This window comes from Pinus tabuliformis, chromosome Q (assembly GCF_031772625.1).
Source record: "Pinus tabuliformis cultivar Carrire ecotype Pingquan chromosome Q, CPIR1, whole genome shotgun sequence".
Classification (NCBI taxonomy): domain Eukaryota; kingdom Viridiplantae; phylum Streptophyta; class Pinopsida; order Pinales; family Pinaceae; genus Pinus; species Pinus tabuliformis.
In genome coordinates this window covers 349,399,884-349,412,151 of record NC_142296.1, presented here as the reverse complement: position 1 = coordinate 349,412,151, position 12,268 = coordinate 349,399,884, and positions in this window count along the sequence as shown.

Below are 12,268 nucleotides of genomic sequence, written 5' to 3'. Positions count from 1 at the left end.
CTGGTATGGCTCTATGTTACAGATGTTGTACTTGATGGAAACACCCTCAAGTGGCAAAACTCTGATCAGGCTCTCAAAATGATAAAAATTAAGAGGTATGCATGTGCTTAGTGAAAAGCTTGCATACCCGCAGGTACGCCGTGCAGGAGCTACGGCCATACACGCAGGTCACCCATTCAGAAGGTGCGGACCCCCAGTTCACTTACTTCAAGGCAGAGAAGCGCGCTCACGTGGGGTTTCTTATGTTTGGCCTGTGGTATTTAGCCTGCCATTCTTGATTCTATGGTTTTGGCCCATGGTATAGGATCTAATTTTGCCCTGGTTTGGATCCCTTGTATTGGTTATTAATGGTTTTGTCCCATGGTGTGAATAAGGGCTTGACTATAAATAGGGAAGGAGATCTCTTGGCTAAGGCATCTTTTGCAAATTGAATATCTTAAGATCTGAAATATTGGGTTATCGGTTTAAAAGCATGATCTATATAAAAGTGAAGTTGAAAGTGAATCTATGAAGTGTGATCTCTCGGGCGCATGATCAGATCTGGGCATCTGACTATCGGTGGCACACTGGGGGACTGCCAATTTGGCCCTAAATCAGAGGTACGCAGGTGATTAACAGTGCAAGTGCGTGGGTACGCAGAGAAGAAGAAGGCGCAGTGCATGGGTACGCAGAGCAGAAGAAGGCGCAGTGCGTGGGTACGCAGCGCGACAGAGGTTCAGGTGCATAGGCACAGTGAAAGTATGAGGTGCTACAGAAGCCGCAGGTGCGTAGATACGCGGCGCAATAGCATCTCAGAGTGCGTGGCCACAGTAGTAGTACGCGGCACGATAGAAGCAGTGGGTGCGTGGGCACAGTGAAGGTACACAGTGCGTTTAAAGGAACAGTGCGTGGGTACGCAGTGCAGCTCAAGGGTCTCTGCGGGGATATGCAGAGGTGCAGAAGGCGAAGTGCGTAGCAACGCATGCCAGATAAAGAAAAATTGCGTACCTGTCTTAAGGCATTTATTTGGCTGACTTTTCTCTGTTGATAAGGTGTTCTAGGTTTAGTTTACTGTTACTATTGATCTGGTTACTGCAGTTGACTGGGTGATTTACTTGTACTCGATGATCATTTGATGTTCATGGATCCAGTTTGAAAAATTATGAAAAGTGTTTGTTGAAAGAAAAGAAGTAGGGGGTTGTAGCTCCCTTCCAGGAGAGACTGGAAAACGAGAGAGAGTTGCAGCTCTCTGCAGGTTGCAGCCTGCGTACTAGTAAAGGACTGCACTAGTACAAAATCATTGTAAAAGGAATTTCTAATTGAAAGAAGATAGAGACATATTGCAGCAGGTGATTTTCACCCACATTGGGTTTCCACCTTACATCTGGTGTTCTTTGGTGTGACTATCTATTTTTCTTGTTCATGCTCATTGTTTTATGGTACTGACATACAAGAATAATTCAAAGTATAAATAAGGAAGATTTATTAAAAAGAACTAGATAATACTGATTCACCCCCCCTCTCAGTATTATTGCCAACAGCGAGCACATAACAACTTGGACCATTCAAAAAATTGAGCAAATGAAAACTATTTGAATTAGCACTATAACTAAACATTCCAACAATGCTAATGCATGCTTGATAATGTTGTATTGGCATTAATTTTATACTATGACATTAAATTAATATATAATAGTGGTGTAGTATGTGATTACTACAATGACTAAGAAATGAGTGTTATACTAACAAATAAAATATTGTGGTGAAACATTGTGGTTTATACAAAGAAATCCAATGCCTAATTTCTTTGACATTGGAGTTGAAATGAATTGAAGTGGTGATGCAAGTACACTCAATATTTCTACCACCAAGAATAATTTCAAGTGCTTAAAGTTTACTTAATGTATGAATAAAATTCAAAAAGGAGTATTCAATAACACAACAATCTAAACACAGTGTAACACAAAGATTGTTTCTTTGGAAACTCAAATGGAAAAAGTAGACCTTATGATGATTTAATTCTTGCCTAGGAAATGGTTACAATGTTGAGCTTTGCAGTCTCAAGTAAAATTATTATGCATTATTATTCATTGGCACATTTAGAGACTACTCTATATTATGATGCATTATTATTCATTGGCACATTTTAGAGACTGCTGTAGATTATGATGCATTATTATTCATTGGCACACTTTAGAGAGTGCTCTGGCTCAAATATATCCTTTGAACTTTTTATAGGCATCTTCTTTCGTGAGTCCCTCATTCTATACTACTACATTTCTCCTTAATTTCCTCTCAAGATCTCTCCTTCATTGAATGTATGCCCTTCCTCTCCACCACCTTCATATTTAATTGGTTTCCTTGGAGGGCCAACCATCACAATTGTTCATTTCACCTTCCAAGGGAAAAGGAGTTTTGGACTATTCACATAACTTTTCAAAATCAAATTTTGTTATTACAAAAAAAAAAAAAAAAAATACTTAGAGGACCAATTTTGGATCAAGAAGGTTTATGATATTTCATAGTTGTGGTCATAATATAAATTTTGATAAGTATTGACGGAGTTATGGTGGTTTAAAATCTATTGCCTTAAAACCCTCATTGTATTGTTACTAATAATTTTTTAGGAATGGCCCTTGGTTGCTTGATTTTTTTGGTTATTAGGGAAGAACACTATTAATAAATGCACATGGTGGAAAATTCCTTGCATATAGAATTACACTCTGCATGTTTTAAGGATATTTTAAGAAGGCAATTACAAAGGATAAGAGGACAAGTGGCACAAGTGTTTTCTTTCTTAATGAAATATAATTCATTCAAGATTTGTTTTACTAGAAAGATAGATACATATTGCACATGCGCACCCATCAGTAGCATGATAAAATATGGAAGGCTATATACATTGAAATTTATATTATCTTCCTTAAATCAACTAAAACAACTCTGAAATCAAGGTAAGATACATAGTCTAACAATTTGGAATATTAATCAACAATGAACCTTTTTCCATTAGTTTCACACATGCCTCTCATTTTCATAATTGATAGAAAGCAACCAAAGAACTAGCCTCATTTTCAAACACACATTTTGTAGTGAAGTTTCTAGAGAACAAAAATGATGAAGTTCTCACACAATGCTAAATAAAAGCTAGAAAATCACAAATCATTGATTTAGAATAGCCCAATAATGTTGTCCTCCAATTCAAATTCCTTTGAATAATTATTTCTAGCTACAACTAAACTTGTTGCTAACACAACCTTGGAAAAGGGAACAAGCGTGCTTCATATTCTTTTCCTCTGGAAATGAAAGGCATATTCCTTCAAATAAGCCACACTTCGCCAAATGAGCCTTAGAGAGGAAAATGTAATAACTCACTAATGAAGAAAACACATGGACTTTATAGGAAATCTATATAGAAGAAAGAATATCTAACCTACGAATCTAATGATTCTAAGCATCTAATGAAAAAAATGAACATTAAGGATTGCACCTAGCACATGCCTCTAATGAAAGTTGGAGTAACTTATAGTAGACTCATAGTGATTCAAAGGATGTTTGAAACTCCACTCCCAATCTTACTGTAAGGAACGTGACTATCATTGTTCATCTTGTTCAAATATTCTTATGGAATGAGCCCAGTTATCTCCAAAAAAGTGACCTAATATATAAGTGCAATGCAAGTTCTCAAGACATTGAGCAACAATCCTTCCAAGGACAAGAACTAGCACACGTCCAATCTATCTCGAATAAGATCTTCTTCCTACTTAATATCCTTGGTTGAAAGTTCAAAAGATCAAACTTTTGCCACCTGATAGCAACAAAAAAACAAAAACCACCATTGTAACACCCCATTTACTAAAACAAAAGTATATAATAAAATCAAATTTAATATAAAGAATGATAATATACACAACTTGGCCCGCAGGGGTTTGGTCTCGTGGTTAACGAACGGTTTGCTAAGTCGTTCGTGCCACTGTGCAAGTCATGGGTTCAAGTCTCATCTTATCCTGAGGGGTCATTCCTCGCGGGCTGGGCAGTTCCTCCTAGCTGTTATAGTGGAAGCCAGTGGGATTAGACCGCGTGTAACGTGAGTACGATACCACCGCCATTGCCGATTTATCTAGATATCAAAAAAAAAATGATAATATACACAACTTGATACACAATTTCTTTGTTATGGTCAGTTTACTCTACTTAATTCCCAACCTTTTAATTTACCTTAAGGGGATATGGTTATGAATATTCATCTTCCTTCAATCACCTTGGACTTCTTTTTTTAGATCAAAATTTCATTTTATTCATTAGGAGCTTTCTAATGATAAAAATATCATCCAATTTTGAGCTTTGGACACAAAGTTACGGTCATTAGAAGTGTTAGAGCCTAGATTGACCTCAGGCTAAAGGGAGGCAATTCTAGGGTAACCAAAAACCAAGCTTAACCTGGTAGCTAGCCTTACCAAGCTAGGAGAGGGCTCTCTCCTTATGAATCTCAGTCAAGATGACTGGATTAGGAACAAGATTTTATGCTAGGTATAGTAGCTGAAGGGTTTTGATTGAATTTTTTGGTGTTTTTGCCAGATCGGGAGGAGCTGGGCAATTTTGGGTCTGGGAAACTAAGGTAAAATTGCAGGGGATTCTATGGGGCAAGGTAGGTATGATCTTCAGCACCTTAAAGCTTGATGGGGTCAAAGTCTAGACTGGTGAGGAGCTAAGAAGGGCTTGAGCAAGTCAAGAATCCTTCCTAAACATATGAAAACATAAACTACTAGTATTTTCCCAAGGCAGAGCATTAAAACCAAATGTATTCCACCTATCTGACTTGAAAACAACCAATTAGAAGAGATTACATGAAAGAGACATATATAAATAACATGAGAACAAATTAAAAAAATAAGAAACAGATGCTAAATGCCATACAATAGGAATCCCATAAAAATAGCTGCAACTTTATTAGCTTCCTGCCAAAACTGCTACAAAATGATAAGTGTTCAATACATGAGCATCCAGCTGAATCAAACCCTTGCAAATGAGAAAAAAAATACATAATATAGACATTGAAATCCCTCATCCTAACCATCAGTGGTTGAAACCATGAGAAGAGGAGCTGTTTCAACCATTTCCAAACAAGGACTAGGAATATAGGCAGTCAAACAACTTGCCTCTAAAAGTAGGGAAACTGATTCATTTTCCTCAAGGCCACTTCTAACTAATGAATATACCCTCTAACACTATTTTACCATTAAATTTACATGCCATGTCATCAATTACATCAGTGAAATCATCCATGAGGAGAGAGAAATCAAATTCATAGTCAAAACAGTTGAATTTTGATTTTTTGAGCAAAATGGTCAAAAGCACAGCCACTTGGTCTTAAGCACAATGCCACTTTCCACTTGATTTTGGAGGCCTTCTCCTTAGCCAAAATTGAGCCCATGATAGCTCATTTGAAATGTCTTCAAGGCTAGTTTCTAGAACACCTAGAATTTTTTAATTTGGAGGTAATTTGCCCCCTCAAAACTTGAATCTTCCAAGACTGCTTCTGCGTGTCCAAAAAGAGACAGAGTGGTCACTTTTTGGTAGTTTTTGGACCTTTTGGTGACCCAAATTTGCTCCAAAAATTTTGAAATTTTCTAGGGTGCATGTACTCATCATTTTGAATCCAAAAATTTGAACCTTTTCTCCATTTGATGCTCCAGGAAAAAGCATAGCACCGATGGTGCTACGCTTCTCAACAAAATTTTTGTGTTATAAATTTCAAAATTTCAAAATTGCAAAACTTCTAAAAATTTGCCCAAATTTGGCATAGAATGCCACCAAAAGTTGCTTTGATGGGCTAGGGAGCCTTCAGCGAACTTCCTCAACTTATCTTGCTCCTTTTTTCTTTCCAAAGCTCTCTTTATCCTAGCCTTTAACTTCCTAATCCTCATATTACAAATTTTGTTGCGGGTCACGTAGTGGTAGGTCATGTGTCCGAGCATTTTCTTATCCCTGTTGGCCTTCTCAATTAGTCCTTCAAAATGTATGTTGACCCTCTCAAGCCATGCTTCCCTATCATTTTCAATCTATTTCTCAATAGGAATAAATGTGACATGAGCCTCTTTAGCCATTTTCCTGTTTGCTTTGATCATTTGCAGCTCCATGAGGACTTGCCTGTCACTCAATTGTTTCTTTTTCCTGTTCTAAACATTTGATGATGAACTTGGCTCTTCATAAGTTGTCCACCAAAGCTTGTATTTGAGCTTCCCTTTCTTGAATGATGATGTCTTTGATGACTTTTTCATCTTGAACTTCCAAGTCAATGATGCCAACTCTATGGTGAGTAAAGTACTGTTGTGGCTCCTCATTCTCAATCAAGTCAAAATCTCTTTCCTCCTCATCACCAAGATCTTCCTCTTGTGCTTTTTCCTTGCCTTTGCTCAACTACTCAACCTGTACCTATTTTGTTGATGTAGAATGCAAAACCCCTTCCACACCTTGTGGAGATAACATTTTCCTATGGATTGATGACGAAGGCAAGGCCCCTTCCACACCTTGTGGAGAAAACACTTTCCTAGTAGCTGCAAAATGTCTCCTGTGCCTCTCTGATATGTTAAGTACACTCACACTTCAGCAGGTTTGGTTTCCTTGACATATTTCCTAGTTTCCACATGGCTAGAAGGCCCAACTTCTTCTTGATGCACTGATGAAGGGATTTGTGGACCTTTGAACATCTCATGAGAAATGAAAGTCTCCCAAGGAATGTTAAGAAGACTGAGATAGTGAAGAACAATGATTTTGATCAAAGAGTAATGATAGATTCTATTCAACTGCTAAGGGTATGGTTTCTTCTACACAATGTAAGTTATTTTATTAATATTTCTAAACAAGAAATATAGGAGATTTATCATTTTTACCATGGTGAAATGCATGAGGAGTCTGATATGGTAAGCATACAACTGGGAGAATCTGCCTTCACAAGTGAAATACTTGATGACAATCCTCATCAAAGGAACATACCTTTTCTCCAAAAATTTAAAAGGGAAAAGCCTCTTCACCTAGTTTTTGTATTGAGGCTTGATTTAAGGCTCATAATAATCCTCATCAAGGTCTTGACCCTTGTACCATTTCTCACCAACATTAGGAATTCTAGTGGCCTCTGAAATGACAGTTGGTGATATTGTGAAGGTTACTCCGGCAAGTGTCACCTCATTGTTATGTAAATGAGCCACAAAAGGTCTAGCCAACTCATGGTGAAACTAAACTCTTTCCACTAGTTCACAGAATTCAAAACATGCTTGGTGTCTGAAACAAGAAACTGCAAGTGGGAAAGCCTGTAATTCTCTTAGACTAGTGGGCTCTTCTCTGATGATTTTTCCTCTTTTATGAGGCTTCCTCTATTGCCTGTGCCTCTCCATAGAACTATCACTAAATGTCTCCTCCTCATATTCAAATCACTGTCTATGTTCATGTTTCCATTAGTTTTCACAGTGTGATAATGTATGGATGGTACTATGGGCAATGGCTTGGAGGAATGGGTGCAAATGAAGGTGTGGGAAAAATGTATGAGGGAGGGAGTTTTGGGAAGTGATAAGTGAGTGATAGAGTGTGAAAGCAATAGTGGGAATAAGGGTTTTAGCTTATGAAGTGAATGGTAGGAAAACTAGGGTTTTATAATAGAAATTAGGGCTTTAATTTTAAGGATGAAAGAAAAAGAAAATTTTCACATGAGCACCCTAAACAACAAGAGAGATGACAATACTTACTTGCCAAGAGGAAATTTAGAGGAAATTTGGCGAAATTTGGAGGCTTGGAGCATTTTTGGGCTTTGCTGGTCAAAGCATAGTGCTACCCTATAGAAGCGTAGCACTGGTCCATGAGCGCAGTGCCCATGTTAATTTACACTGTGTGAAAAGGCCAAGAGCACAGCACCACCACTCAGGAGTGCAACACCGGGCCAAAACCTCCAGAAGTGCAATGCTTTCCTCTGTTTTGCTCAAGGATGCTTAGAAATCATTTTTTCCTCTCTCCTTGGCTCTTTGATTTTCAAAAATGACACAATGGCATGAAAAAGGAAGAAAATGAGTTTATATATGATCACCTTTTGATTTTTTCTTTTGAAAAACCCACTTTTGTAATGTCTATTTGTCTTTTTAATACTCTGTTTTCCATGCTTGTTTTCTTTTGCTCTTGCAGGTGGATTGATGCTCAAGATGACTTTATTTTTTGGTAGTAGCAAGTACTCGGAAACATCACAAGACGTTGAGAAGCAGCGGGGAACAAATATTACATATGAGAAGATAAAATTACGTCATAAATGAAGATAAAAACAATAATACTATATTTTCACCTCAAAACAAGATTTGAGGTGAGAACTACATTCGGCTCTCAAGCTGATAAATTATGACTTTACCAATCGTTATTGGCCTCCTCATGTCCTTGCTGATCATTATTGGCATGCAATAACTAGATTTGACCATAGTGGGACCCTAAGGCCTAATAAGACCAAACCCTAAGACTTAATGAAATAAACTACAGAGTGAACATGAACCATGACTGAAATATATGAAAGAATATCAGCAAGTATAGATTTTTAGGGAAAAACTGAAGTAAACCCTACCATCAGTGAATCCATGACCTAATGGAATGCAAACTCATCAGTATGGGACTCCTACTATGAAATGCAAAAGAGAAGATTTTGATCACTGATGGCAGTGTGAAGACACTGACACTAACATTGGCTCCAATGGGGATGGTAGCTCCTTGGAGGTGCCAAGAACATCGTAGACCTAGTAGCCTTATCCATTGGGCAAAGGAGTCAAACACTTCAAAAAATTGAAAGCTGACACTATGCAAACTAAAACTAACTCAAGATTGAAATTGTGACTAGAAACTCAACTAGAACCAGCAAAATTTACACATATCATCCAAACTTTATAGCCTTCACCTCGGGCCCCAAGCTGAAATGACTGTGTACTGTGAAATCTTGCAATGAAATGGAAAATGGTATGTACAATGACCATATCATGATTTCAGAAATCACCTCAGAAGTAGTAGTGCTTTAGGAGCCTACCATTTACTGGCCCTCTTGGACAATCCTGACCATCCATCTCCTTGAGAAAAAAGGAATTTTGTCCTCTGTATGCTACAATATTATAGGGTCCTTTCCATAAGTTTTCAAACTTACTGTGCTTTCCTTTGTCCTCATTCCGAGCATCCCACCGCAACACTACATCCTCTAGCTAGAATTTGTCTGCTTTGGTTTTCCGATCATAGATTTTCTTGATCTTTTCCTACAATCTGAAAGTGTTTTGGAAAAATTCATCCCTTGTTTGCTATAGATGAATCATCTGATTGATTCTGTGCTAATAATTATCTTCTTCACTACCAACCTCTTGTAATAGTCTCATAACCGAAACTGCAAGAGATGTTGGAAAAACTGTGTCAATGCCATAAACTAATTCAAGTGGAGACATACCTATGGATTTCTTGTGGCTCACTCTATCATCCCACAAGGCATTAACCAAATTCCTGTGCCAACTTTTCTTATTTGTTTCCAACATCTTCTTAATGATTTTCACCAAAGACTTATTTGATGATTCAGCCAAACCATTTCCCTACGGGTAATATGCTGTAGAATGACCCAAAGTAATGTTATACTTGCTGCAAAATTTGATCATCCTCTTTGATTTGAATGTAACTGCATTATCTGTGATGATTTTACTAGGACAACCAAAACGAGATAAAATATTTGATTCTAGAAATTGGATGATTACCGTATCTATGGCTTATCTGGTCGGAATTGCTTCAATCCACTTGGTAAAGTAGTCGGTTGCTGTTAGGATCCATTTGTGTTGTGCCGACGATGTTGGATGGATTTCCTGATGAAATCAAGTCCCCACTACTGAAATGGTGCATTGACTTCAACAGGTTTCAGAGGAAGAGGTAGCAATGTTCTTTTCCCTTGAAAGACCTAAAATTCATGAGAGCTCATGGATGTTTTGTAAACATCTGAAAATAGAGTCGGCCAGTAGTAACCTGCTCTCAACACTTTGTTTTCTGTTGTCTTCTAGAACAAGTGACCACCACAATCACCTTTATGAAAGTCACACATCACCTACTGAGCTTCATCTTCTACCAAACAGTTAAGTAACACACCTCCCGGATCTTTCCAATAAAGAGCATTATTTAGAATGCAGAATTTAGCAGCTTTGAGTTTGAGTGATCTACCTTTGTTCTTTGTCATTCCCGGGGGTGGCGAAAGGTGCTGAAGTACATAAAATATGTCTAAATACCATGGTGACTGAAGAAACATTTCAAACACTTGAATCAGAGAGCCTTATTCTTCATCTTCTGACATGGCTGCGAAGAGATTGATATCTAAAGCATGAAAATTTGATTAAGCAATTAACCTCACCAAGCCTTGTCCTTTGATCAGCTTTGTGGGTTTAATCTCTAGATTGTATTCCAGCATCGCTACAATCCACTTTCCTTGCCTTCCTTCCGGATCAGTTTGCATTAGCACATCCTTTACTACTGCATTGGGAACGTATGCTATGATGTGTGATTACAGAATATACACTCTGAAATCCTTCAAAGCTTTGACAAGAGCAAGATCTTGTTTTTCAATTATATTTTCCTGCTGAAAAATGCAATGGGCTTATCCAACTGATCTCTCTTTTGCATCAATACTTCAGCCATGGTATGCTCGGATGCAAATGAAAATATGATGAAATCTTGAGTATAATCAGGTCTAATTAGGACAGGGGCTGTAGATAAAGCATACTTTACTAGATTAAATGACTTCATGGCATCCTCTGTCCATTTTACCATGATGTCCTTCTTCAAATGTTAGTTATTTCTCTTAAATGCTCAGCTAGATTGGGTTCAAATCTGTGTAAGAAATTCATCTTACCATCAAAAGCTTGTATCTCCTTCTTGTTCTGGGGAAAATCTATTTGCTGAATTGCCTCCACCCTTGAAGGATCAACGCAAATGCCTTCTTTTGAGATAATGTGACCAAGCAACTTTCCTTCATCCATGGCGAAGAGACTTTTCTTGGGATTAAGAGATATCCCGAACTTCCTACATCTCTAAAACACAATCTTTAAATGGTGAAGATGCTCATCATCAGAACCTGAAAACACTATCAAATCATCTAAATATACAACCAAAAATACATCCTTTTCATTGGCAAAAGTGATGTCCATTGCACGCTGAAATGTGGCTCCAGCATTCTTCAAACCGAATGGCATTTAGAATAATGAAAAATTCCCCAAGGTGTGGTAAATGTAGTTTTGTCTTGATCATTTTCATGCACCAAAATCTAATTATAACCTGAATATCCATCGAGTAGTGACATGCATGATGCTCCAACCACTCTCTGTAGGATATGATCCATCTTCGGAAGTGGGTAATTGTCCTTCAAAGATACCTTGTTAAGGTTCTAGAAATCGATACAAAATATGATTTCTCCGGTCTTCTTTCATACTGGAACCATGTTCGAAATCCAATCATAAAATCTAATTGGGACAATTATACCAGCTTTTAATAATCCATTTACCTCTTTTTCAATGGAAGGCAGCAACTTTGGGTTAATCCTTCTCAGCTTCTATCTGAATGGTTTCTGATTTGGCTTGATGGGAATAGTGTGCTGGATTTTGTCCTACATCTTTAGATCTGAATAATCCCAGGCAAACACATCAAAAATTTTAGATAACAATCTAACATATCTAGTCTTTACCTTGGGAGACAATGCTTTGGATAATTTCATAAACTTGGGCTTATCTGTTGTTCCAAGATTGACATCCTCAAAACCTTTATCTATAGGCACCAAGCTCGGCTTTCTAGCCACATCATCTTTATCAAAAAGTTCTTCTAAAGGTATGAGACCTTTAGGAATAATCAGGGAAAATTTTAAGAAGCCCCCCTAAATTTATGTGTATAATAAATGGGCGAATCTCCATGGTATATAGGAAAAATGGAAGGCGATTTTATCAATAATATGATATGTATATATAATTTTTTGGCGAATCTCTCACCAGGCATGGCGAATATTTTACTCAGTTATAAAATCTTGTGTTTATTGAATACACAAATGAAATCATTGCGTTTCTTTAAAATATCTTTTGAAATCAAAATTACCGATATTTGATACCTTTCAAGGGTTAGTAGATCTAGAGTAAAGATGGTTCTATGTTGGTTTAATTCCCCCATTTAAATAGGCTACATTCCAGGTGAATACCATGGGTCAATACCATGTGCCATTTTGGCGAATACCATGGGTCAATACCATGTGCCATTTTTATTTTTA